This window comes from Gallus gallus, chromosome 3 (assembly GCF_016699485.2).
Source record: "Gallus gallus isolate bGalGal1 chromosome 3, bGalGal1.mat.broiler.GRCg7b, whole genome shotgun sequence".
NCBI classification, from domain to species: Eukaryota; Metazoa; Chordata; class Aves; order Galliformes; family Phasianidae; genus Gallus; species Gallus gallus.
In genome coordinates, this window is record NC_052534.1 from 41,944,432 (window position 1) to 41,971,895 (window position 27,464).

Sequence of the window (27,464 nt, forward strand, 5' to 3'; positions counted from 1 at the left end):
TTTAGCACTCAGCAAACGGAGAGCCATTTATTGTCCACTGACTAGTTTGTAGAGCTCTGCTTTTGCTGAGTTGTACATGGAACTGAGCCAAAAGGAGAAGAAATAATTAACAGTCTGCCCTGTCCATATGTTTAAAATACACTGCAAAATGAAAACAGTCCTGTGGAGAGCTCTTTGCATTAAAGCTTTTTCATCATGCAGAGTTGGAATATTTTCTCTGTTCCTTAGGGGAAGACTTAGGACAATATTTGAGAAACCAGAGTTAATAATAATTTTAAGAACCTTTCTTTCAAATTGTTTCAATTCATTATTCAAACACTGTATGCCTGTATAAAGATACAGTGCATTGTGAAATTATTTCAGATGTTCAGAATTCATAAGAATACAAAGAAAGAACCAAAATGAGTCTGGACTCTGATGGTACAACCTGGAAAACAGAATGGTTCATGTTTATAGCCAGATTTGGACTGAAACTTGATGGTCTAGACTGATTCATTTAAAATGGATCTGCTATCACCTGACCCATATCTACTTAAACCAACTTATTGGGTATGAATTTCTTAGGAAAGAAATGATAGGAGTTAATAACAGGAGTTCCTTGTATGACAGGGGAGGAATTCATGTCAATCCTTATTTCATGAAATGAAGCATACCCACGTGAGTGCTGCCCATTCCTGTTTAAGCAAATAATTTCAGAAAATCTCCTCAGCAATCAACATAATAGGTCCTCTGCTCCTATCAGCACCTGTTGGCCTCATTATCAAGATCATTGCAATTGCTTTCTGGTGAATCACCAGTGCAAAGCAAACAAGATCCCAGCAGAACCAGTCTAAAAATGATCTTCACCTCATTGAGCAGTTGTGACTGACCATACAGCTAGTTCCCCATGGCAGACTCCAGTTGTTGTGACAGTGGTTATCCTGTGTCTTCTAGCTTACCCGTAGGGGCCAATTACCCTTGGTCTATCTGCTGCCCATCAGCTTTTTGCCAAAGCTGGGAAAAGATTCATGTAATAAAAGCAAGACTAATAAAGCTGTTTGGCTGGGTTTTTGGGGTTTTTTTTTTGTTTGGTTGGTTTTTTCACATGAAGGATCTGCACAAAAAGCCAAACTCTCCCTCTTGACTATCAGTTGCTTCCCCAAGGCTTTTCTGGCATCAACTGTCTATGAAAGTTAAGTTGGCATTACCAGTCTGGTCTAAGACAGAGTCTAAGGGCAGCCATCCAACAAAGGCCTGGTTGTATACTGTTGATAATTTGCAAAGAGAAACCAAACTCTGAACAACCTGCAAGCTAGCCAGTAGCCCTTTGGACTCGTGTTCAAGTCTACTGGCAACGCCAGCTGGAGATTTCACAATCCAGCATGCACCTGCAGACTTCTACTCTGATCATTCATGCATCTGTCACCTTGCAATGCCAATATACTCCAAGCAGAGGCTAGCCATTGGTGTTGGCTGGACAGGGATCAAACATCCCCTGTGGAATCCTAAAGATTTGCCTGTGCAGGCACTGTTGGGTAAGCACATGGACTGTCCTTAAGGGGAAGCCACACAGAAGTGTCAAGGCTTCTCTTCCACCAGCACAGAGGAGATAAACGCTCCTAAATACCTACCACACTCTCTCAGCCCAGCCTCTGTGCCCCATCTCACTGCCCCAGGGCCTCACTCCCAGCTGCAAATGCCTGAATATAGTGACATAACAGATTTCACTCTCCTTTTATTTCACAGGTAACTGGAAGGTCAGAACAAATTGAATTAAAGAACTGTGTGGGGAATTCAGTAATTAAAAGCTTGTGAATGACTGTAAAAGCTAATCACAAAAATAAATAGTTAACCAGTAACAGTACTGCAATAAGGTAAGAGCCCTGCATGCTACATAATATAACAGCAGCTGAGGGAGCTGAAGACACTGAGAAACCATAAGTCAGTGTTAGAATCCAGGAGAAAATCCATGTTGCTGTGGTCTAGCCTCTGGAGCAGTGAGGGAGTTGAGTTCCAGGCACAGATGACATCCTGATATCCTCCTTAACTTGCATAGAACCATAGAATCATAGAATGGCTTAGGTTGGAAGGGACCTCAAGGATCATCAAGTTCCAACCCCCTTGCCATAGGCAGGGTTACCGGCCACTGGATCAAGTACTAAATTAAATTGCCCAGGGCCCCATGCAATCAGGCCTTAAACATTTCCAGGGACAGGGCATCCACAGCCTCCCTGGCAACCTGTTCCAGCACCTCACCACTCTCAGTAAAAAACTTCTCCCTGACATCTAATCTAAATCTCCCCTCCTTAGTTTAAAACCCTCCTTTAGTTTAAAACCATTCACCCTTTTCCTATCACTATCTACCTCTGTAAAAAGTTGATTTCCCTCATGTTTATAAACTCCCTTTAAATACTGGGAAGCTGCAATGTTGTCTCCCTGCAGCCTTCTATTTTCCAGGCTGAACAAGTCCAGTTCCTTCAGACTATCTTCATAAGATAGGTATCATCTGAGCATGATGTGTATTCCTTGGGTGCCATCTGACATCATAAGCCAGTGACCTGAGGCACAGGGGGCAGGTGAAAAAGTGGGACAGGAGGCTGGAGGTCTGTCCTGCAGCAACCACTCGGTGCTATAAGTAAAGCTGTTTGCCACAGGAACCAGAATGCTGAATGTCACTCTTCACACACAGAAGAAAAAGGAGGTGGTGGGGAAGTAAGAATGCTCACTGTTAATTCAGTAATGTCATCTAAATCACTCTGTCCTCATCTCCTCCAGAGGGGAAAAGCTGGCAGGCATCTCCTGACAGCTGTGTGGGAAGGTCCTGCAGAACGAGTTGCACCTCTTCTTCCTTCCCATGGAGAGCAGGGTCAAGTAGAGAATAACTCTTTGGGCATCCCAAGTATTTTCCCAGCAGCCTTACTCCTTCTGCAGTAGGCAATCACGCCTTTAAGTTTCAGACCCACTGACACACACACACACACAAAAAAAAAAAAAGTCTAGATGAGAGCACTAAGGGTCATAGAATCATAGAATGGCCCAGGTTGGAAGGGACCTTTAAGATCATCTAGTTCCAGCCTCCCTGATGGGGGCAGGGTTGCCACCCACTAGATCAGCTGCCCAGGATCCCATCAAGCCTGGCCTTGAACACCTCCAGGGATGGGGCATCCACAGCCTTTCTGCACAACCTATTTCTGTGCCTCACCATCCTTTAAGTGAAGAATTTCTTCCTAACATCTGTCCTAAATATCTTCTCTTTCAGTTTAAACCCTTTGCCCTTGTCTCTACCTGCATAAAAAATTGGTCCCCCTCTGCTTGTAAGCTCATTTCAAGTACTGGAAGATTGCAACAAGGACTCCCTGGAGCCTTCTGTTCTTCAAACTAAACAATCCCAACTCCTTCAGCCTTTCATCATAGGAGAGGTGCTCCAGCCCTCTGATCATGGCCCTCCCCTGGACCCACTCCAACAGTTCCACATCCTTCTTGTACTGGGGGCCCCAAGCCTGATGCAGTACTCCAGATGGGGCCTCACAAGGACAGAGGTCCCTTTCCCTGCTGGGCCACCTTTCTTGTGATGCAGCCCAGGATACTGTTGGCCTTCTGGGCTACAAGAGTGCACTGCAGGCTCATGTCCAGAATTTTGTCCATCAGGACCCCCAAGGATCACACCAGTACAGCCAAGCTGAAGCATCTGTCCAAACAGCCCTCTGCAGACTCAAAGCCATTGTATGAGGTGAGGGTAGCCTGGACGAGAACAGTTGGCAGGCTGCAGGTAGCTACTAGGTAATGTTTGATGGGTCTGGAAGTGTTCCACAGCCTACACAAGCAGTGCCTAGGCTTTAAACAAAATGAGAAAGTCTCTATGTGGGTAATTCCCTGCATCTAGCGTTCACTTTTGAGCGTTAGTCACAGAAGAATTTTTCGTGACGGAGAAATCAGCCTCAAGGTAAGCAAGGGAAAGATATACAAGCAAGATATTAAAGTTACACCAACCTTCTTTAAAAAAGGAAACGCGGCTTTCTGAAGCGGCTGGAAGAACAGTTAAGCCATACCTAAACCATAGGCCTCAAAGCTAGAAGAGGTACCTCCATTATGTCCTGAAGTACCTTCCTGGGGGGGAAGCAGATGTCAACAATTGTTCACAATACAACTGATGCAGTAAAAGAAGAAACCTTAGCTATTGCCAAAACTCCTCATATTTTCTTCTGCTAAATCAGTCTGATCCTGCTGGGGTCACTGGGTTGAAACAGTACTGTCCTTTACATAGTCACATTTCTGTAGCCCTTGGTTGCTGTATTTTCTACTGGTCCTTCAGGGCACCCAATCTAAAAGAGAAAGGGTAGGCCTTGTCCAACCTTTTTTAATTTGAATTTATTATACTCAGTACTGTCCTTTACCACTGCATAGCTAGGGGGAAGGGAAGAGAGCTGAGCCTTCAGCTGGGGGATTTCAGTAACCTTGGTGTTTAAACACACAAACAATGCACAGTAAGTGTCTGCTTTGCCTGTAATGTACTTTTTCCCGTAACGCTAAATGAACTCATTTTCTTAAAACTGAGATCTTTCCAATGCCAGGTTGTTTTTTAGATACAAACTCAACATTATGAATCATGTCACATCGCATCTTAATCTAGCAGGTTATAAAAATAGAAGCCATCAACAGCTGAATGTTTTCTGGGTGCTTAAACAGATACATTTCCTGAGCCCAAATAGTAGCTGTGTTATTAATAAGTAGAGCAATACAGTCCAAACATTGCCAAGCCCACATCAGCTCAGATATGTTAGAAAGCTTTGGAATGAAATAACACAGGTTGATTATCTAGTTTTTGCAGTAAATGAGATTTTAAAAGCGAGGAATGCATCTTCGAGTAATATGGAGGTAAAAAATGTTAAGAAACAGTTGATTAGTAGGAGAATTACATTTTCTGAAATAGTTTATGTTTACAACAGTAAAGTCCACCTAAAAGTGGTACAATTTACTCTATAACCTTCACGTTGTCAGGTCTCAGAGTGACTTGACATGGGAACAGGGTGATACTTATAATACAGGCTGCATTAAAATTACTGTCTGTTGGAAAGGAAAAGCCAGTAAGCTTTCCATGTTGGAACTGAATTATTTTTCACTACTTTGAAATTCTTCTGAGCTTACAGATACAGGAGTTCTGATCACTAACTTGTTTGAACCATTACATCACAGCACAGCCCCCAGTTCAGTAAATGCTTAAGCACCGAATCTGAGCTTCAGTGCCAAATAAACGAGTGTATCATACTGTTATGCCATTTAGGCTGTTACACAAACTGAAATAAAGCACATCTAGCTTAACGTGTGCATTAAACATTCTGTATAAGCATACAAAATTACAGTCTTAGTGTTCTGTAATGAAATCATGCCGCTAGCAATAAGCTCAGCATAAATCTTCCTGCTTTCTCTATGAGAGAGTGAAAGACTTCTCTGAAATCTGCTCCATAAGAACAATAAAATCGTGAGGTGGGAAAAAAAGCAAACCTGGAAGGTCATTCCTCAGTAGAAAAACATTTTCATGCTTTTAGAAGTCAGGTTTCTACATATCTTCACATCACGGGACTCTTCCCTGTAACTTCTCTTATTTCAACACACTCCTCTAGCTGTTGACTGGAAGACCCTGCAATACTTTGCATCATTACAAGTTATGACTTAATTGACATCAATTGATATGTGTAGATTCATGGCTTTTTGCTGACCTCTTGGAGTTTTCATTCAAGATACGAATTTCTCATGCAGGTAAGCCAAAAAACTAGATAGCATTTAGAATGCCCAAAACATCTGATCTTGGCTTTCTTTCAGAAACCAGATGATGGATGGTCTGTAGTGTTTATAAATGGCACACATCAAGAAACCCACAAAAGACTTGTGTAGGTTCTCTAAAAACACATGCTAAAATGCCTTGGTGATGTCTGCTTCTTGCAAAAAAAAAAAAAAAAAAAAAAAAGCAACAAAAACCCAATCAACCAACCAATCAACCAAAACCCCTCTCTTTTCAGCCCATCACCACTCTTTCAATAATGACTATCAGACCTAACTAGTCAATGCCTATGGCCATCCCTATCACATGGATCAAGCCCAGACCTGAGGACAACAAAGCAAAGCACCAGTGGTCTTCATCCACCTTTGTGCATTGCTTCCCTGTGGACAGAAATGAGCACTGCTCTCACAACAAGGTGCACAGCACCATAGCCTTTCCAAACAGAGACACAAAAATTGGCTTAGGATAGATGGGTTTTCAGGGCCTAGGAGGCAGCAGTTTGAGCCTCATCTCTGCTGGTTCCATCTGGAAGGCCCTGTGTTGGCACCACTGCCAATGTACAAAGGGGTGGGGAGAGTCTCAGCCAGGACTGGAATCAAACCTGTGCTTAACCAAGCCTTTAGACATGCTCAGGGAGGGATGGGTAAGGGCTCTCAGATCCCATTGTCTTCCACCTTAGCTTTATCAACCTTCATTTGACACGAAATAACTCACAGGAAGCACAGTGTTTCATGAAGCCTGCTTGCACCTTGTGCTTCAGTGGCCCCAAGCAAGCATCTCTTTCAGCTTCTTTCCCCATCTGCTGTTGCAGGTGGCTGAGCCCTGTGAGCTGTCAGGGCCTTCAGGCAGTGTCTACTTTTGACTCCAGGGAGCAGAAGGCCCCTAGCTTCTGCTGGTAGACTCTTGATCTTTGATGCCTATTGGCAAGGATGGCTGGGGAGCCACCAAGCTCATTGTGTGTCCCTGCTGGGCATGCAGCCTCTCCCTGGGGTTAATGAGTCCGTGTGTTCTCTCATCTATTGTTGATTTAAAAAACAAAGCCAGGGAAGTAGTGTTTTAGTTGGGAGGGATGATAACCTAAGGAAGCATGCATTAAGTAATAGGCCGTTATTGCTTTTGCATTAAGGCTGAGAAGTAGGAGGAATGAGGCAGGTAGAGAGGCTGGAAAAGCAGACCTAGAACAATGTGGAGTGCACAAACCGGATCTGCTGTGCTAGACACTGATAACAAGGATGATGCTCTTTCATTTGCAGGCTCTGTGCTTTTCTGATTAGCACAGTCACAGGTGAACAGTTGGTGGGGATGCCTGACATTAAGCTAAAAGCAACAAAGAGTTAAAGCTGTTGGCTGATTGCAGGATTGCTTGGAGCCTCATTAGTTTAATTTTGTCTGGAGTTCACTTTTTAGTTCAGAGCTTAGAGCTTTCGGAAAACCTGTTCCTCATTTTAGGCCAGAAACATGCTATTCTCATGATATTATTGAGTATATTTGGAGCATATTATTCAGCCCATGGCTCCTCCCATAATTTCTATTTTTTGCAGTCTTGCATGCAGCTCTCTGTCTGTGGAATATCAATGTTGCAATAGCCCTAAGGAGAAAACCTTAATTTAAAAACAAAAACACAGAGGTAGTTTCACAGAGATCTTTAACTGTGTCTTTCTGCCAGTGGCTAGCTGAAGCAAGTGAAATGAAGTGCTGCATTGCTGAGCTACGCTCAGATAACACTATGCCAAAGAAATGTTATATTCAGTTAAAAAGAAGAAAAAGAGCAAGTCTGGGGCACTAGAAAACATTTGTCACTGCAGATAGAATGTGTTCCAGTTAATCTAGCTGAAATAGAGAGTATAATTAGGCTGTCATTTTGGCATTCATAGGCTCCCAATTTGTTTTAACCTGAATTGTAGCTAAGTTGAGTTTTTGAAAGCGAAGAGATTAGCTTCATCAGCTTCCCCTACCTTTTTTTTCATTCAGTTGTGAACCCAAGGGGTATGGGATTCAGCTACCTAGAAAGAAAAGAAAATCACTATTAGCTGTGACCTGCAGCCACTACAATCCAATGAAGTGACATCCATGACTTGGTGCAGGCCTCTGGAGAGCATGTTTTAGCTCTAGGAGAGGTGCTTTGCATTTTTCACTCCGCATCCCCAGAACTACTCAGTCAAATAAGAGCTGTTGAAGCCTACCTGAGCACATCCAAGTGACTGAGTGCTTAGAGTTATCCGAGGACCTACAGCAGACGCCAGCGGCTGTAGGACAACAAAGTCAGTGGCACCTCAAGCTTGGGCCATGTATCTCCAGCCTTGGAGAGACTGGATTCAGGGATGGAGTATAAGCAATTCTCTGTATTCAGGGCCCCTTCCCTTCCCTCCTTCCTTAAATCCAGAATGCGTGCTTACAAGGTGGGTCAGCACTTCCATGCTCTCCTCACCTGCTGTGACTCAGCAGGAGGCTGAGGTATTGCCTGCTTGGAAGCGTGCCAAGAGCAGCAACGAGCTTTTCAAGCTCTCTCCATCACTGCCAGAAGAACGCAGCCGTATTTCAGACCATATTGGTTTACACATCTCGTCTCTCTCTGACCCCCACAACACACCGTCTCATAAACTGCCTTTATCCTTGCTACAATCCCATTAAGTAAGGAAAAATGGGGGAACAGGAGCTTAATCCAGGTTGGTTAACGCAAGGGGACTGAATTTGCACCTAGCAACCTTGGTTCCAGGCAAAAAGGATGCATAATGGATTTCACTGCCTCCCCTTCTGTCTGTCTTTCTATCATCTATCCCATCCCCAACAACATTTTAGCTTACTGGATGATTTTAAACACCACTGAAGGCAGTAACAATCTCAAAGGTGTTCCTAAAAGAATCATAAGGATCAGCAGCTGGGAAGAGATAGGACAAAACAAAGCTTTGCTGGTTCTGCTGATTACAGAATGGCTTGAAATAGTGTAAATGTGTTTAATTCCTTAGTGCCTCTGCCCCAGAGATTTGCATTTAAAAGAGGAAGGGGAGCTTGTGGATTCAAACATGTAGTCAGGTCCCCCTGATTTTATTATTCTAAATATGAAATTAGGTAAGAACACAGAGATACAGGCACAGAAGAAACTAAAGTTTAAATATGATAGCTAAAGAATTTGGTTGCTTCTTAAAATGCATCACTGGAAAACCTAGGTTTTATTCAAAAGAGAAGCAGGGAATCGTATCCAAGGAAGCCTTTAAGTGGCTCTCTGACACATGGGATTAACATGAAGAGTTATCACACAATGCTCTGCAGTTCAGTGCACGGAGATTAATTGCTGATGGCCAGATGGGAGCAGTAGGGGTAAATACTGCCTTTTGTTGAGAGAGAGAGTGAGGGCTGAGCGTGCAAAGCTGCAGTGACCAGGAGGAGACTGTGAGTGCTCCTGGGGATTTGGTCTTGACAGGGCAGGTGCAGGTGGGTCCTAGGGAGACCTGCTTGGGGCTGAACAGCTCATACGCTCTGCAGGGAGGCAGCTCGTGAGTGCTCCATCTTCTGTTGAAGCATGGGGGGCAACAGCTAAGTCCTCCTGGTGCCATGAGGCCCAGCACCACCCCTCTGCACCATGAGGCTGGACAACATCCCTGCATTTGTATAGGGGTTCTGAGGGGAAGACTGTAATTCCTTCTCTCTTTCTGGGGCAGCCAATGTAGCACTACATTACGTGTCACCATGCCATATTAAAACAGGAAAGCTTTTTCATGAGAAAAGGCCCCTCTGTGTTCATATGCATCTAGAAACCATTGCTCACTTATTTGTTGAATATGTCTAAAATATCTGCTTCTGGGGATCCTATCCTTCAAATATCACCATCTACTGCAACATCTGATTCTGATCTTTAAAACCAAATTGGAAAAATGGCTGTGAACAGGATTCATTTATAAAATAATGAATCAGTGTCACACAAAGAATGTAGAGATGTTTTCCACTGTAATTTCAGCATTTGAATTGATTTACAAAAAGTATTTGGACTCTAGTCCAAGATGTGCAGTATCATTTTTCTTCTATGGTGGTAACTTGCCAGTTGATTTAGAAAACAAAGACATTTAGCACAAATACTATTCTGCTGTTTATTGGCATTTCAAGAAGGACACATCAAGGCACAGTGCTTTGGAGCAGCCACAATGTTAGGTAGTGCTTGGTGTTCACCTTGAAAATAAATGGAGAAGGAATAGCTGACTTTCCGGAACAAGCAGGAATTGTCAGTGGTAGTGACATTTGTACGTCACCTATTCTAAGGCACTGTTGGTCTTAAGCCCCTCCAACACCCAATTGAAATAGCCACATTATCCCTCTCTCATGCATCCCAAGTCTCATTTTCTCAGATAATGACAAACAGGAGAAACTATACCCCAGCAAGGAGTGTGCTGATGATAAATGTGTTTATCAGTCTTTTCACCAATGAAAACCAGCATTCATTTGTCTGGGGAACAGGCACAGAGTTTACCTTCCTCAAACTAATAGACAAACCTCCAAAAAGCTAGTTTCTCTAGATACGCCTAGACTAGTGTCCACATTTAATTGAAGATCTTTAATTCAAACCAAATATACTTTGTTGTAAGCTATGCCACAGTTGCTAACCCACCGAGGCTGGAGGGACCTGTCTGACTTTTTAGCTTGGCTAAAGCATGCAAGTTCCTATAGTCAGAGGCACCCAGAAGGCAGAGGCTTCTGCTACTGTGTCTGTCTGCCTTTGACTGGGAAGATCAGAACCACTAGCTGTTACTAACAGGGAATGTCTCCAGAGATGCTTGAGTGAGGCATGGACTTTTACCCCCAGGTTCATGATGCCTTAGCAGTTGTGCCTCAGAGTGCAAATTAAACTTTCCAAAGCAGGAACACTGCAGCCCAGACTCCAGGAATCGGCATATATACAGAACGATGAAGAAGTCCATTTGTCTCAGAGGGCTGTGAATGTAGATACAAATTGCTATTGCTTTGGGTTCCATCATTGTTACCTAGACAATGGCAACCAAAGCCTGCTAAAAAGAAGGGACTTGAGCCATTAGTCCACATTTCCAGCATGGTAGAATGCATGAAGTAGGATCTAATTCACGAAAGAAGCAATATCCACTCAGAACATCAAGAACCCAAAAGACATGTAAGTTCTGCTCACATGAATTGAACCTGTACCTGATGGACTGAGCAGATGTCATAGAAAGTTCTAAATGACACCTGGTCTGGAATTTTCTGTTCTGACTAATGAAAACTAAGATGGTTTTGTAACAGTTGCTCAGAACTGTGGAAGTCCCATTAACAAAACCAAGCTTAGATAGGCTGCCTGCTAGTTCATAGGGCAGGTTGATGGAGAAGCTGTACTTCCAGAGTACCTTTTTTCCCGGTGACCCCACCACAGAAATGACTGACTTGGGATTGTCAGGCTCACAGTTGCACTTTAGGGAGCCTGTAAACTTGCAGAGCCAGCTCAGGTCAGAGGTTTCAGAGTTTCAAGTTCCCAAGGCATGCAGGAACTGGGCACAAGTGGTTGTTCAGGTTTTTGAATAAAAAAAAAGTACAACATGCAAAATTCAGTCCGGGAGAAGCATTTATTTCATGCTGGAAAATCTGAAATTCCAGAGCTTACTTTCTGTGGGAAACTCTGGAGTTTACTGCCCTTCATCCAGATTTAGAACTGTTGGAGTTTTCCTTGAACAGAATTTTGACAAGTTCTAATTTATCACCCTTGCACTGAGAGGAGCCAAGTTCCTGAGGCACAGCAGATAATATTATTGCAATTATCTGCATGACCTTCTGCCACTGATATCTCCTGTTGCTGTGTGGTGCACGGTGGGGGGGAAGGAGAGTTATTTTGTGGGCAAACTCTGATTTTCATCCTTCCTTTCTTTCCAGCCTCCTGCATTGTCTTAGCAAGATAAATTTCACAGAAATCCAAGCCCACGCTTCTTTGGAAACTTTACTGTAGAGCACGTAAGGAATGAAGAAACTCAGTATAAGAAACTGGTGGGCCTATTCTCTTTCATTTTGCTTTTGGCTGTTGAATTTCTGCAGAGGCAAGTATCACATTGCTTCCAATATACACCTCTGATTTCCGTTCTGTGCTGAAGTGTATTCCCACAGTCATCAGGGAAATAAATAAATCTTACTGTATATATTAACATATGCCTCCCTTTTCTGTATCTAGATCCTTACTGGTGTAGTGAAATTTATGTGGAGGACATGTATTAGAATTTAAGTTGTGAAGAGACAGAAAGATGTTTAAATATATATATATCTTCTTGTCAAATAATTCATATGCTCATTCTTACATAATGCTATCATCCATCAGAATGTACAGCTCTCATTACATAAGCTTACCCTAAAAATCACCCTGTAAAAAAATATTTTGTTATCTTTTACTGTATTAAAAAGAACTAAGAGACGAATAGACCAGAGCAACAAAATAGCCAAGGTCATTTTAAACCAGATAGAAGGTGACTATGTTTGAAGCTGAATGAGTATTTGAGGTGCCCTATTACTACTCATCCACAATTTACTTTTCAAAGAGAAAATCCTGTAGGAAGACTAGCTAGCTATTCATTACATCACCAAACACTCTCTAGCTCCATTTTGAAGTCTAACTTTAGATGATGGGAGGGCTATTCCAGGCAATTCAGCTAAAGCTAGCACAAACACTAACTGTTCTGGGTAATAGTTTCCAGGAAAGCTGTTGACCCAGTAGATACATTTGAAGTTCAGTCACAGGTATAGGAGAGATTTAAGTTCTTTTTATTTATTTATTTATTTATTTAAGAAAGAAAGAAAGAAAGAAAGAAAGAAAGAGAAAGAGAGAGAGAAAGAAAGAGAGAAAGAAAGTACATGTCTCACTGCATTCCCCAGCTTGTCAAATACAAGTAGGTTTGGCCCTTCTTACTGCTTTATACAACTTTTGGGAAAGAGGTTATGTCTTGCTGCCTTTTATTTAAAAAGGCTGAAGAGCAAAGACCAAAAATAAAGTAGGTGATGGACCGTGGTCTATCATGGGACCACCGATCCCCATTTCTTGTGGGCTACACAATAGCAGACTGGTGCAGTAAGCAGAAGGGGTGGCTTTGGAAGCCTATTGCAAAGATTAGAGACATAAAACTCAAATGCTTGAGTGTCACCTGAGTGCCTCAGTCTTTATTCAGTGTGATATGTTGAAAGCAACAATGGATGAAGAGAGTGGGCCTTCTGGCTATTACCAGCAGAGGGGAAGATCGAATGATTAAAACTTCTTGGTGTAATACTCTTAGCGCAAAATGCTGTAAAGAGCCTAGCAAATACCAGTGCCCTAGGTAACCACATGTGTGTTGGTGATGGGATGAAACTGTCCATCTGGACAAATGTATCTGGAGCGAATCTGAGAGAGTACAAAGCCCCAAGCAGGAAATTCAAATTGCATCAAAGTGAGAGAACTCCAATGAGGCCATGTTAACAAAGATGAAAGAAGGTCAAAACAAAATCTGGCCATGTCAGAAGAGGTGCAGTGTTTAGAACACTCGCCTTAGATGTGGGAAAGTCAAGCTCCAGCCCTGAACTGAATCATGTAAGCAGATGGCTCATGCATGCATCTCCCGCGTCCCCAGATAATGCCCCAGCCAGCAGGCTGCTGCCTCATCCTGGCAAGGGAAGATATCTGCAGAGCTTCTCACTTCATCCCCAGCAGAAGCAGAGCACACTTCTAAGCTCCTGCACTTCTGCCCGAACAGTGAAGTTTTTCTTCCCTGGCTCTTGCACAGTGTGCAGTGACTCTGGGCAAGGTCATCTCTTGTGCAGGGCCCACAGAGCGCCTTACAGTTGTCCTCCCAGCAGACAGGAGAGTGAGTGCAGCTTGTATGCCAAGGTGTCAAAGGTATGCACAGAAGCAGGGCAGAAGCAGAAACACTGCCGTGCTGGTGAAACACTCGCTTGCTGCTTGGAAAGTGCATGGGGCTCAGCAGTGAGTTGCCAGAGCAGAGAAAAAGCCTCAGATAGAAAAAGTTAAGGAAGAAAGAAACACTTAGTCTGTTCCTATTAACCTTCACAAGAGGAGAAAAATTTACAAGTCACCAAGTTGGCGTTAAGTAGTTTAGCCTTCCCTGCCTGTTTTTCTCTCTGCTCAAGCACATACCTTTAAAGTATATGTATTTGCACAAGTTCTATCCATAGTTTTGTTACAGTCCTCTCTAGCAGAGAACACAAGAAGATAACAGTGGAGCCAGACACTGCGGTGTGCAAGGGGCTCTAACTGGACACACAGCCCACAGGCTGCTCACTGGGAGCGTGATGTACCAGCAATGGACGGAGCCTTTATCTCGTGGGGACATTCCTCACACTGAGTACACAGTGAAATGACACCTGGGGATGTTAACATTGCTGCTTCCACTAGAGGAAAGTGATAGTGAACTCAAGGGTGTCCGTGCAGCTCCCCAAAGCAGGTGTCAGGGTCTGGGACAAAGCTGGTTCCCATCTTCTTTCTGGTGCATCCAAAAAGCCTGTGCTGTGGCTCCATGCCACAGGAATGAGGAAAGACTCACTCCCTGCCCACACTGTGCTCATTTTCCTTGGGTTCTGCAAGTCAGGAACCAGGCAATGTTTGGCCTAGGGTACAGATGGCTGGAGAAACACAGTGATGACTTCACAAGAAATACCGGGCAAACAAGCGAATGACTCTCTTGCTTGGCTGCTGTATGGGAAGATGAGTGGCTTTTAGTTGACTGTGTATTTACAGAAACAATCTCAGGTTGGTCTGACCTAAAAAGCTATGAAATAAAATGTCACACGTACATGGTTGCAGGACTTGAGTTAACTAGGACAAAAGTGCATGACCCTCCTACATTAAATGGCAAGGGTGGAACAGGAAAGCTGATACTCCATCAGGAATAGCACAGACAAACATTTATTTCAAAATAAACAGGTAACTTTCCAGCCTCTGAACTCAGTATATTTCTTCCCTTCCTGCAGAGGAGGAGAGAGTAAGGGATTATTCTTAGAAACACATCTCAGAGTAAAAATAATCACAACCCCTCTGCCAAACCTAAAGAAAAAGCTTGTCTAATATTTTTTAAACAGTTTTGTTTTCAGAATTCATCACAGCTATTCCAAGAATGTGTCAGTAAGTTGCTTTACAACCCTTAACACCGGGGAAGGGTAATATCTGTCGTACAGCCTGTGAAAAATCCTCATAAGTCAAGCAGATGTTACTCTGCTATCACTGGGAGTCCCACCTGTGACCTGCAGGACTGCACTGCAAATACATGGCTTGTTACTTATATAGCAAAGGAATAATGCATCCGTGGGAGACACGGGCTGGGAGCCTGGTTTGACACTGGCAGTGCCTGCATTTTCTGCACCACACTGAGGCAGGAAACTCTTCCTGGCTCTTACCTGCTGCTCCAGGAGAGCGCTGTGACCAGCAGGGAAGGAAGGGCTAGTGCGCACCTGCTAGTTTTTGACCTGGGCCACCCAGCACCTCCATTATCAGTGTAATTTGTTCTCTGCCAGGAAAGTGTCCATCTCATGACACGGGTGACTGAAGAAGGAGCTCTCATAACAAAACAGCACTGTTTAGGTGTCTGCTTGCTCCTCCTCACGTGCCCACATAAATTGCCCATAGGGAAAACTTCTTCATAACCATCTCAGTTAGAGGTTAGCTTACGTTTTTGTTAGGCTGGCTCCACATGAAAAAAATCTCTTCTCCTAGAGATTGCTGAGTAGATTACTTGAGCAAGCAGGTTCAAGTGAAGTTCAGATTAGCATCTAGACTAAGTTAAAAAGCCTCTTTGGTTGGCCTGTTATTAATTCTTAAGTTGTGAGACCACATCAATTTCTATAAGCGCAACTGAGTAAGTAACCTGTAAGCAGACACACACAGGATTTTGCCAGTAAGAGTTTACTGGGACTCTGTCCAGCCCTGGTTTACTAGGAAAACCATTTATTCTTCACCGTTTTGGGTTTTTTTTTTTTTTTTTTTTTTTTTCAGGTCAATTTTTCTGCACTTCATTCATAGAATCATAGACTAATAGAATCATAGAATGGCTTGGGTTGGAAGGGACCTCAAGGATCATCAAGATCCAACCCCCCCGCTGCAGGCAGGGCTGCCAACCTCCACATTTAATACTAGACCAGAGATGGCCGTATACAGATAGTTTTCATCAAGTTTACTTTGATCCTAGAGATACTCAGTTGGACAGAAACACAAGGAATTTAAGGGACATAATTACTAGAATTCTTTATACCTGCCAATCTGGCTACATTGTGAAAAACCCATTAAATGTATTGGAGAAACCCTGAGGAAAGGCACAAAGAATTTAAGTATTACCTATCTTATTAATCTGTCTAAAAGTATTATTCAAAAGAGGAGGTCAAGTATAATTTCAATTATTTTACAGCCTCTGCAGTTAAATATCTTCAATTAAATCTCTATGACTACGTAGCATCATAATAATACCTCATACCTCTAGTACATTTAGTCAGAAGACATTACCATTTTTATAAAGCTTTTTCTAAAGATTAAAAACTGGTCTTCAAGCAGCCCTATGAGAAAGGGTTTGACTTCAGAATATGTAGTCGGGAGAGCATAAGCAAAGCATTCAACTCCTCTTCCTGCAGTTTGAAGTCCAAGGAAGAGCCCTGAAGGAACATTGCTGCAGGAGCTCTTCTCGAGCAGCTGTTTCGGCAGCCTCCATAGCCGGTGCTTTATGTCTCAGCTCCTTTATGAGCTGCAGAGAAAATATTCGCTGAAAATTTTGATGTATTCATGATTGGCACTAAGTGTCAGGAGTAGTACTTTAGTGTATAAGAGAAGATACACACGCAGTATGTTTTCTTCTGATAAATATATAATGTATGACTGCATGGCAGCAAACATGTCCTACAAATCACAGAATATGCCAACCGCTTTAATGAGTAACATTATTGTTAAAATTAGTCTTTAAATGCAACATGAGATATGCCCCAAGCTGATTACCACAGACGCAGGCGTGTTGTACAAGCCTCATGCGAGATGCCTCATTTACAGATAATGCAACTAACAGATGAAGGACTTGCTTCTAAGATGACTCAGGCTCCAGCTGTGAGCTGCTGTGACCTCTTCTCCAGCCTCCGGAGGACATGCCCCTCTCAGCTGGATAATTGGTCTTCTCTTTGCAGCAGGGGGCAAGTTTCAGAGCTGGTTTTGATCTTTGCTTTTCTCATCATGTTGTTTCCCATCCTTCATCTCCTCACTTCACCTGAGGCTGTACTGGGGCTCGTTATTCAGACCCCAGAAACAACCAGAGGAAGCACAGAAGAGCTTACGGTCTCAGAGAAACCACAAAATAATTCTGCTATGACAGTTGATGCTGCAGCTCCCACACCTCCTCGGTGGTAAGAGAGCATGTCAGCCTGCTGCTTTTGTGTAGGCAGTGATGGGATTACCTGGAGATTACAAACACAGTATAGATAAAGCAACTTCTTGTTCTGTGACTCCATTTTAAACTCTTCTTTCTTTCAACCTGGAGGGCTTCTGCCAATCTCCTTCTCCATCCCCCAAAGGCAATAGAGAGTACAACAAACAGGGAGGGATAACTCAGCTTAACATGGTATGCTCAGATTTATGTGTGCCCAGCCCAACACAAGCCCACAGTCCAGAAAGCTGCGAATTTTCAGGTATGGCTCACCCCGAAACTAACTAACTAACACCTGGAGAAGGGCTCTACAAAGCACCAAATGCAGCAAGCAAGGTGGGCCTTCCCTGTTGTTTGAGTTTCGGATGGCACGAGTGACAGGAGGTATAGTACTAGAGAGAGCAGATCCAGCTCCATGCGTTAACTCAGCCAAAAGCCCACAGAGCAGCAGGAGGCAGGTGAAAGGCATGGCCTTATATCTTCAGAACCGAGCACTCGCAAATCTCAGAGTTGTTACCCAGCCACTGAGGTATGAGACAGCTTTGAAAGCATCAGGCCACTGGTATTCTTTAGAGACCAGAAAAAGCTGCTGGTTTGGTATTTATCAGAAGAGTCATAGACTCATAGAATCATTAGGGTTGGAAAAAACCTCTAAAATCATCTAGTCCAATCATCAGTCCATCACCACCATGCCCACTAACCATGTCGATTGATGAAAGATTCAACATGAGCCAACAATGCGCACTTGCAGCACAGAAGGCCAATTGTATCCTGGGTTGCATCAAGAAAAGCATGATCAGCAGGTCAAGGGAGGTGATTCTGCCCCTCTAATCTGCTCTCATGACACTCCACCTGGAGTACTGCGTTCAGTTCTGGGGCCCTCTACACAAGAAGGACATGGAGCTGTTGGAGTGGGTCCAGTGGAGGGCCACGGAGATGATCAGAGGGCTGGAGCACCTCCCCTATGGGAACAGGCTGAGAGAGATGGAGCTCTTCAGTTTGGAGAAGAGAAAGCTCTGAGGGGACCTCATAGCAGTATTTCTGTACCTGAAGGGGGCCTACAGGAAAGATGGGGAAGGACTTTTTAGAAGTGCATGTAGTGAAAGGATGAGGGGAAATGGTTTTAGACTGGAAGAGGGTAGATTTAGACTAGATATAGAATTTCTAGGAAGAAATTATTTACTATGTGGGTGGTAAAACACTGGAATAGGTTGCTCAGAGATGTTGTGGATATGCCCCCCCAGAGGCATTCAAGGCCAGGCTGGATGGGGCTTTGAGCAACCTGGTCTAGTGGGAGGTTTCCCAACTATAGCAGAGGGGTTGGAACTAGACAATCTTAAAGGACTCTTCCAACCCAAACGATTCTATGACTATATGACTGCTTCAACCACGCATCTGTGACTTTCCTGGGCCCTGGGTGCAAGTCTGGCAGCTGTGTCAGGAACAGAGAAGTCCACCAGCACAGGCTGCCAGACAGCTTGCATGGTGCATCTGAGAATCCCTCAGAGGAGGCCCCTGACGGACAGGGCTGACAGGAACTGCATCTCGCCTCTCTCCTGGGAGCTTGAGCAAAGGAGAGCAGCTGCAGCACCAGACCCTGTGAATGCTAGATGCATTATTTCACCCTAACAATTTTGGTATCTACCACTCCCTATCTCCAACACCCTCTGAACAAGCAGGATGGCATGCTGTGAACAGACCTGTTTATTAAGCACAAAGGAGTTTCCAGGATTTGCTCTCAGACAGGTCAGGAGGTTTCCTCCAGAAGAGCCAGAAACATGCTGTTCTGGTGAGACTGTGCAGAGTTTTCAGCATTTTGTGGTTCAGTCTAAGTGGCATTTGAAGTTTCCAATCCTTTTAAAGTCCTGCACTGGCCCTTTCATTATGCCTCTATACCCAACAATCAAATATGCAAGACAAAGGAAAGCTCAGCTTTTCTCTTTCCTCTGGTATAGATTCTCAGTACTTCAGGAAAATAGAAACAACTCAGTGTATTAAAGCTGTCACCTTCTACCTGTGGATTTTGCCACTGAAAGACAGCCTGCTCTGTTTACATAAAAACTCACCATTAGAGTAGCCAAACCTCAGTTCATCCTGTATCTTACATAGCAAGTGCAGACGCCTAGATGGGGACAAGACAAGCAGAGATATATTGCATGCATATTCTCTCAAACAGAGCTGTGGGTTCTGGAAATCTCAGAAAGTAATTTCTTTGAATTTGAGTTCTTCCATTAATCTTTTCCCCCAGTTTTCTTTTCAGTTGATTTTTGGACTCACATATTGAATGCTAAAGTCTTACAATGTCAGGGAGCATTAAGCACCTTACACAGGCACCATACAAATCAGAACCTCCTCTTGCTTTTCCTGAGCATCCTACAGACTCCAAAAATATTTTATTGGTGAAGAATAAATTTTTACTTATTTTGCCAGCCATGCTTCCACCCATCTCCAAACACCAATATACTGTGGGATGCTACAGCCTTTCACTTGTTAGCAAGCTGCCAGGGTGCATGAGTATTCACATAGAATAGTCTCAGACATGGGCATATTTAAAACCTAGTGGGAGGTAGAGAAGGGGCTGATATAGCCAGCAGCCTGAAATTTCATGCATGTTTTGAAAGAGCTGTTATCACTAGAGATAAGAGGATGGACAGGTGAACACTGCACCATCTTTTGTTTTCATTGCGATAAGCTGAGACTTCTTAGGATGCTAGAGCTGAGTCTTCTTGATTTTACCTCATCCAGAGCATGCCTGCATATGAGTGCAAAGAGCAGGAGCAGACAGCAGCCTGGATGCTGGGAGCAATGCAGCCACGTAAGGGCTTTCTGCCCCACAGACCTCAGCAGTGTGGGTGCAGTATTGTCCACGGTGGCTCTGCTGTTTGCGGCTCCAGAGCAGCAGTACGTGATACAGACGTCTCTTCCCTGCCCTGCCCAGCCGTGCACTCCACCCTGCACCAGACAGAAGTTTTCCATTCCAGTGCACTGCCAGAAGCTGCAGCAACACCACCATACTCTATTGCCTCGCAAGTCCAATCCCATCAAGAGTCACAGACGTGGTGTTTCTTCAGAATGCCTTCCAGCTTTCTCAGTCCCATCGCTTATCAACACCTTTACACATCACATGGACATTTCCCTCAGCACCAGGTGCCTATCAAACATCATCCAGCTAACATGGCAGAGAATTTACTCTGTTGTGGCTTCAGTGGAAACGAATGCACTACATGCAGAGACAGGCTTTCTGTGTGTGAGTGAGCATGGTTACCAGAGCTGCCAGCTCTCATGTGAGCTGGACTCTGCTTGAGGCCTATTTCTTTAGCACTTTTCCCAGACTGGAAGCAAAGAAAGCAGTCCAAAAGAAATACTGCTGTGACAGGCAGGAATCCTGCACACTTTATCAAATGTGCTGGGCCCAGCTGGTCTTCCTAGTTGAGCATCTCATGGGCTGGTCAGCTGATTTACATAAGAGCCACCAGCAGAGCATGCAGCAGCCTTGGATTCACTTCAACTTCACCTGAACTGCTAGAGAAAGACCATACATTCAGAGCCATTTCTTCTACTGCCAGTGAGAAAAGACCCTAGTGAAGACCCTGTTCTTACCCATTTTTCTTTCTTTTTTCTCTGTGTGAGTTTCACAGAATCACAGAATTGTAGGGGTTGGAAAGGAACTCTGAAGATCATCTAGTCCAACCCCCTGTTAAAGCAAGGTCACTAGTGTAGGTTTCCATCTCTCCTGGTTTTCAAGAGCCGGTCTGCAGGTTGCCAACGCCTGTGTTACAGCATTTGAAGGATTTCCTGCAAGGGAGCAAGGAGCACCCAGGCCCAGCAGAAAGCAACAGCAAAGGAGGTGAGCAAAACCCAAGCACAGTGATGGTGCAGAAGGACATCTCATTGGTAAAGGAAGTATCTTCCGCTTTCCATTGACAGTCACCCAAGGGGGAATCTGACACAGCAGCATTACGTAAGGTAATTCTTCCATAAGTACAGTCCCTTCCCTTGGATGCTTACTTGAATAGCTTCCCTTCATCCTAGCAGGGCATGAATATTGCTTTAAAATGATCTAGATGGAGTAGAGAGAACAGAGAATGAAGGAGGAAGTGGTATGGGGCTGGAACAGCTAGAAGGAGGAAGTGTGCTGCGGGAAGCAGCTCAGAACAATCCTGTAGTCCTTATGCCCTAGGTTATCCATGTACCTACTAAGGAGAAAGAAAGGCATGTTCAAATGTGAAGCAGATACTGTGAATTTAATCCCTCCAGTCTGAGTCAACACCAAAGTTCAACAAGGAAAGCACACCGGTGACTTGCTCCTGCTGCCTGAGGTCACCGTGGGACTACACAAACAAAAAGGCAGCCACCACGGCGTGGTGTTACTGCACTGCCTGCAATGTATTGCTAATGCTTCTCTCAGCTGAGTCAACGGACACTGAGTACCTGTTGTGTACAGCAAAGCTGCGCAAGCCCAGTTAAGTCAGTTGTCCTGAAAATTCATGCACTTCTCATCCTGCCACCTCTGAACCTTTCTGCAGTTGCAGGGGCTCCCAGTACTGAAGCATTAACCACCACATTTGGAGAGCAACTACTTACTATAATACATTGTCTCTAACTGCTCAGCAGCTTCAGAGTGGGAATCAACTCTATCACTTCCTTGACTTAATTGCAAGCAAGTTGGATTGGACAACAGAGTAGAGCTACCATTTACTTGCCCTACTTGAGATCATCACCTCCACCCTCCCCACCACCTACACAAGCACTTTTCTTCAGGAAGTAATTACACTGCCATTCGCCTTAACAAAAGTTCTTCTGAATTGACTTTCAACAAGGCCAGCATCAGCCTGTTCATTCATTACAGGCTCAACATGAATACCAACCCCTCCTTCACACAGAGGACTTAAGCCACATTAAGGCCTGGTCTTTTTGAAGGTGTGTGTAGCACTCCCTCCACAGGAGTTCCCCAAACAACGTGTTCATGGTACACCTCCTGAAGGTATTTTATCCTCATTTTCTTTGTAAATAAAGCTTAGACTGTGCCTTGTTTTGTTTGTATGTGCATCACTACAGACTTTTGAAATGACAGGCCACTTCCTACCACATTTAACAGTCGGAAAAATATTAAAATATTAAACTTCCACAGGTTTAATGGGGTGCAATAGAAAGAGCGTGGCCAGCAGGTCAAGGGAGGTGATCCACCTCCTTTACCCTGCCCTAGTGAGACCACATGTAAACTACTGTGTCCAGTTCTGGGCTCTCCAAAAAAGACAGGGATCTCTTGGAAGGAGTCCAGCAGAGGGCCACAAAGATGATAAATGGACTGGAGCACCTCTTGTATGAGGAGAGGCTGAGTAACCTGGGTCTGTTCAGCCTGGGAAAAAGAAGTCCAAGGGGGGATCAGATTAATGTTTATAAATATCTAAAGAGAAGTAGTAGCAAATGGATGAGGCCAGGCTCTTCCTTGGTGGTGTGTAGTGATAGGACAAGGAGTAATGGCCTAAAACTTAAACATATGAAGTTCCATACAAACATGTGGAAGAACTTAATTATGATAAGGGCGATGGAGCACTGGAATAGATTGCCCAGAGAGGTTGTGGATTCTCCTTCTATGGAGATAGTCAAGCCCCTTCTAGATGCCTACTTGTGCGACCTATTACAGGATACGTACTTTATCAGGGGGGTTGGACTTGGTGATCTCCCTTCCAACCCCTGTGATTCTGTGATTTTGTGGAAACAGTCTGCTGGGAAACAAAAAGAAAAGAAACCTAACTGAATCAAAGCTGCAGTGTGTGCTCACGACTTACTAGGTATCAGTGCCGACACTTTAGAAAATACCTTTGTGAGTGCTGAAAATTTTCTTTCAGAAAGCTATTCAGTGGCTTGTGTTGCACACCTGTAAAAGATCGATCCTCCTTCATTCTGGTACTCCAAAAATTATCACTGAAATTATTACAAACCTTTCCTCTCATCCTAACACCTTCCCTAACTGTATATTTAGCTATTCTGGTCTTTGCAGGTTCCTTTCTTTCTTGTCCCAGTGCCCTCCATTTTGTCAGCTTTGCAATAAGAAGATGCCTGTGCCTGAGTGTGGCATAGAAATAAACCCATTGCTGAATAATGCATGTCTCTAACCCTTACCTTCCCTCCCTTGGCAGGCAAAGGTTGTCACATTTGATTTCACCTTTCTGTTCAGCCAATTGAAAAAAAGCTGCTGGCCACCTACACCTTGTGCAGATGTCTTTTTGGAGAGGCTGGAATTGCAAATTCATGCTCCTGACGCCTGCTTTGTCATTATGAATTAGTAGTTTTACATCTTTACGCTTCTGTGAGTAGCGTAAACACCCAATCTTTCCTTCTGCACAACACTGATAAGCAGAGAGATGGTCATTTGATTTATGCCCTGATTTTCAAGCAAATGAGTGTGGATGGGTTTGTCTGATGAAGAGGAGTATTTTTTGCACATCAGCAGAACAAAAAAGAGACAATGCCTTAGGCAGCTTCTCAGTGAAATCGGAAAGCAAACTTAGCTGTGGAAGGGTCCACATTTTGAAGACCTGTAAGACCTTAGCCCTTTCTGAGACACAGTTCCTTCTTAAGTCACTAGTAATTCTCCCTGAACATAGAGTGAATAGAACAAATAAGTTTCAGATCTATCTCCAGAAGGTTCAGGCTCTTGTTTCAGAAATAGATTTGTTCTAATATGTGCAATCAAAGTTGCAGGTGGCTCTTTTGGCCACTTTTTCCTATATTTATTATTCTTTCCTATAAATGGGAGCCTACAAACTGAGATGTGAAGTGACGTCTTTATAAGCCAGGGACAGGGATGATCCAAAAGGTTGCCTTACAAGTTTTTCCAATCTCCACCCTGCCAGGATAACGCACTGCTCACTGTGCAGCCACCTCTGGGCTAAGAGGGCCATGCAGCCCCCATGCTGATGTGAGAGTTTGGCCTTTCTGCTGTGGCTGCCAAAAGTGACATGAGTTAGTGCTAGGTTTGCTTTCCATTAGCAGCTGTGCTGAGATCATGGGGTTTCTTAAGCTCCTAGTGTCTGACTGAAAACTCTCTGTTTTCTGAAGGAATCACACTGGCGACCCAGAGGTGAGAGATGATTTCATCTGTGTTTCCACTCTGTTTGCACTGGAAAAACAGCTCCATGGCTCAGAGTTCATTCTGTTCCTCAGTATTGTGAGAACAAACCAAGAAGTATGTATGACTGTACTGATGCATATAGGTGCAACCACACACAACTTTGAGAACGTCCACTTGAATGGGAAGATCTGGACTACTCAGTATGAGTGATTTAGACATTTGTAAATATGACACAGCCCAGCTTATTAGGGCTACAGAAGTTCATTATTAAACTTTGAAGTATACTTAAAATTTGTAAGAGCAGAGTTAAGATGAGGCAGGTTCAATTTCAAACGCTTCATTAATAGTTGTAATCATGGTAACAGAAAGGCAGGGGATCCATACAGTCTGCCAAGTTACCCCATGTTCTGGTGGTAAAGCAGCATTAAGAGTGCACACGACAGCCATACAAGGAGATGCGACTGAAGCCCCCTGCTCACTAAACACAGCTATAGGCTAGCTCAATGAAGTGGCTGAATGAAACTTGGAGCCCAGTTATTTATACTGAGGGACACCAGCTGGACATAGGACATCCATTGGATCCTCAGCACGAACCATTCAGGCCAGAAGATCCACTCGCTGTCCTGCGTTACTTGCTAACAAACATGAGACATAAACGCTCTGGCAAAGGAATATGCGAAAAGACACCAAGCACAATGCAGGTTGGGTGGGGTTTGTGTTGATTCATCATTGCGTGCACGCTCATACTGAAAGAGAAAGGAACAACCCTCATGACTAAAAGGCCACCCGTGTCCAGTGTGATCTTGGTTCTGACTGTAAGGGCAAAACTCTGAAATGCCATTTTAATACATTGTTACAACAGAGAGCAAAATGCCAGCACAACCACTTCCTACTGCATTTCTTGGGCTTGATTATTACTGTGTGTTTATACAAGAAATGCGTGTACAAAGGTAGATTTAAAAAGAGCAAAGCACTGGGCGTGGTAGTAGATCTCAGAGCTGTCTTTGCTGCAGTAAAAATCAGGACTTGGGCACTGCAGGAGGCCCTGGGAGCCCAGGAGACCCTGTACACAAAACCTGCCTACCAGAGCAATGCACCTGGGGCACGTGCTGCAGGCAGCCAGCCAGCCTCAGCAAGGCCTCCTGCTGCTCGGGAAAGCTGCACAGCTGCTGCAGATTGCCGTGTCCCAGCATGGAGCACAGCCACTTGAGGGCTGCTCAGTGAGACACTGGCTCTCTGGAGTCCAGCTCTGTCTTCTCCCATGGTTTTGACTCTGGCAAGGAAATGTTTTCTTCTGCTGCGTACAAACGTGATTTAATCTTAATCATTGCAGTAATCTTTGGTCTATTTAGCACAAAATATTAAACACAGAAGGCAGATTAAGCCTGTTGAGATGCTTGTTTACTAAAGATAATTAAAGGTGGCTGTAGAAGTTTTATGTCAATACAAACTGTAGTTCAGCAAAAATCAGATTGAACATACTGGCAATGTTTTTCCCCTTTAGCTTCAGTTATACTGTAGGAAATAAGGCAACCAAAACACATTGGAGATGAGAGGGTAAAGAATTAAGCCCTGTAATTTCTGGCAGCAAGGCTGCCCTAACACAGATTGCTAGTGGATAAACGTGTTGCCTCATACAGGATAATATAACTCCATATGATTCAAAATGTTCTAATATCAATACTAATACTGATTTCCTTTATAGTTCTAGATTATATGGAATTCAAATTGCTGAACTTCACAGACAGACTAAAATAATTTTGTAGCAGTGGTGAGATGGGAAGAAAGGAGATTATCGGGGCTCACACAGGTCCTGTGGCAACGCCATCCATGCAGAAATTCTCACCTGCTGATGCTATGAGATCTCCCCTAAAGCTCGGTCTCTTAGTTGTGGTAGGTAGGGTTCCTTTCCTAGTAGGCTGCCAACCTATGCACGTTCCCTATCGCAAACCTTCAGTCTTGAAAATAAAGATTTGTCTCTCTCCTTCATTATCCACGTAATCATACAGTTAATCTCTTCTTTAGCACTGCTGCCTGTGATTTCTGCATGCCACAATTTCTCCTGCATTGCTCTACACCCATTTCACAGCATATTTACCTGTGTAAATATAGTTCTTCTCTGCACCGGATTTCTCCAGGCATCATGGTTGGCAGCTCATGGCTAGGGGTCAAAACACACCAGAGCTGTGCTTTCATCAGCTGGCAATAAAAGTGCCTCGTTTGGTCTGATGCCTTTCTGCTGCAGCTGGGCCACTGCTGAAATGGGTGTGGGAGCCTCCTGAGTTAAATACAGGCCCAGGCACACCTGTAGTGCACAGCAGTAGAGTTTTGTGGCTGCCCAGAAAGGGAAGGAGCTCTGCCATCTCCTGTGAGTCCTTCACACCCTGGTGATCCATGTAATCAGCTTCTTTGCTTGCTGTGTGCTACAGCACAGATGGCAAAGTGGACTCATTAGTTCTTTCAAATTAAAGGCATGAGCAAATATTTGACATGAACTCTCAATTCTTGTAATGCATATGAACTTACAAGGAAAATAAACCCCCATAAAAAATCCCAACAAAGGATGTTTCTCTCTCCAGAGGATACAAATGAGACCTGCTATCAACCTGCTGTCAGATGCCCCCTCTGTGCCTGTGACGAGCAGTGCATACCAAGCAATGGGACTTCCTTGGGAGAGGGAGTGGTGCCTTCCTGGGCAGTGGGAATGAGGACAGCAAGAACTCTTCTTTTCACTCAGTATTTAAAAATGAAGAAGTGACAGCAGTGGCAGTCCCTTGTCATATGGGCTTGAAATATGCTACAAATAATTGCGTGACAGAAAGAAGGAAAGGCCAGGGGATGGTTTGACATTTAGAAGGGAGAACATAATCCTGCAGGAAAGGCACCTTCAGCATTACGCTTGGCCAACACACTACATGGAACCTCAGAGACACAGCACTGGGCAGATTCCCTGTGTGGTGCTGCAGCCTGTGGTGCACTTGGGAATCCTGACAAGCCAGACTGCATTGAGTGCATGCTGAGTGCCAGCAGAGATACTTCATGAAGGAAGCAGAGTGTGGCCCCTACCACAAGGGGAAGAGCACCATGAACAGAAAAGTTCTGGAGAAGGAGAAGTTGCCACGATGGCAAACCTTGAGCCAGGATCTGTCAATAGAGACAAGAGAACAGGAGCAACCTCACTTGGTTTTGCAGGACTGTGCAGCCAAGCTGGCTTCAGTGCCCCTTAACAGTGGGAAGACCTATCTCTGTGCACAGTGTGTGTGCACTG

The 27,464-nt window shown here is 44.1% G+C and overlaps 2 long non-coding RNA genes across 2 annotated transcripts in view; both read right to left on the reverse strand.

Moving 5' to 3' along the window:
• Positions 1 to 27,464, reverse strand: part of LOC107053038 — a 178,599-nt gene that overhangs the window by 15,409 nt on the left and 135,726 nt on the right. The window lies entirely within an intron of this gene.
• The window catches only part of LOC124418338, a 127,773-nt gene that overhangs the window by 4,619 nt on the left and 95,690 nt on the right, over positions 1 to 27,464 (reverse strand). The window contains exon 2 of the long non-coding RNA XR_006938660.1: positions 7,714 to 7,761. This is a non-coding gene — a long non-coding RNA (uncharacterized LOC124418338). The remainder of the gene's footprint in view (positions 1 to 7,713; positions 7,762 to 27,464) is intronic.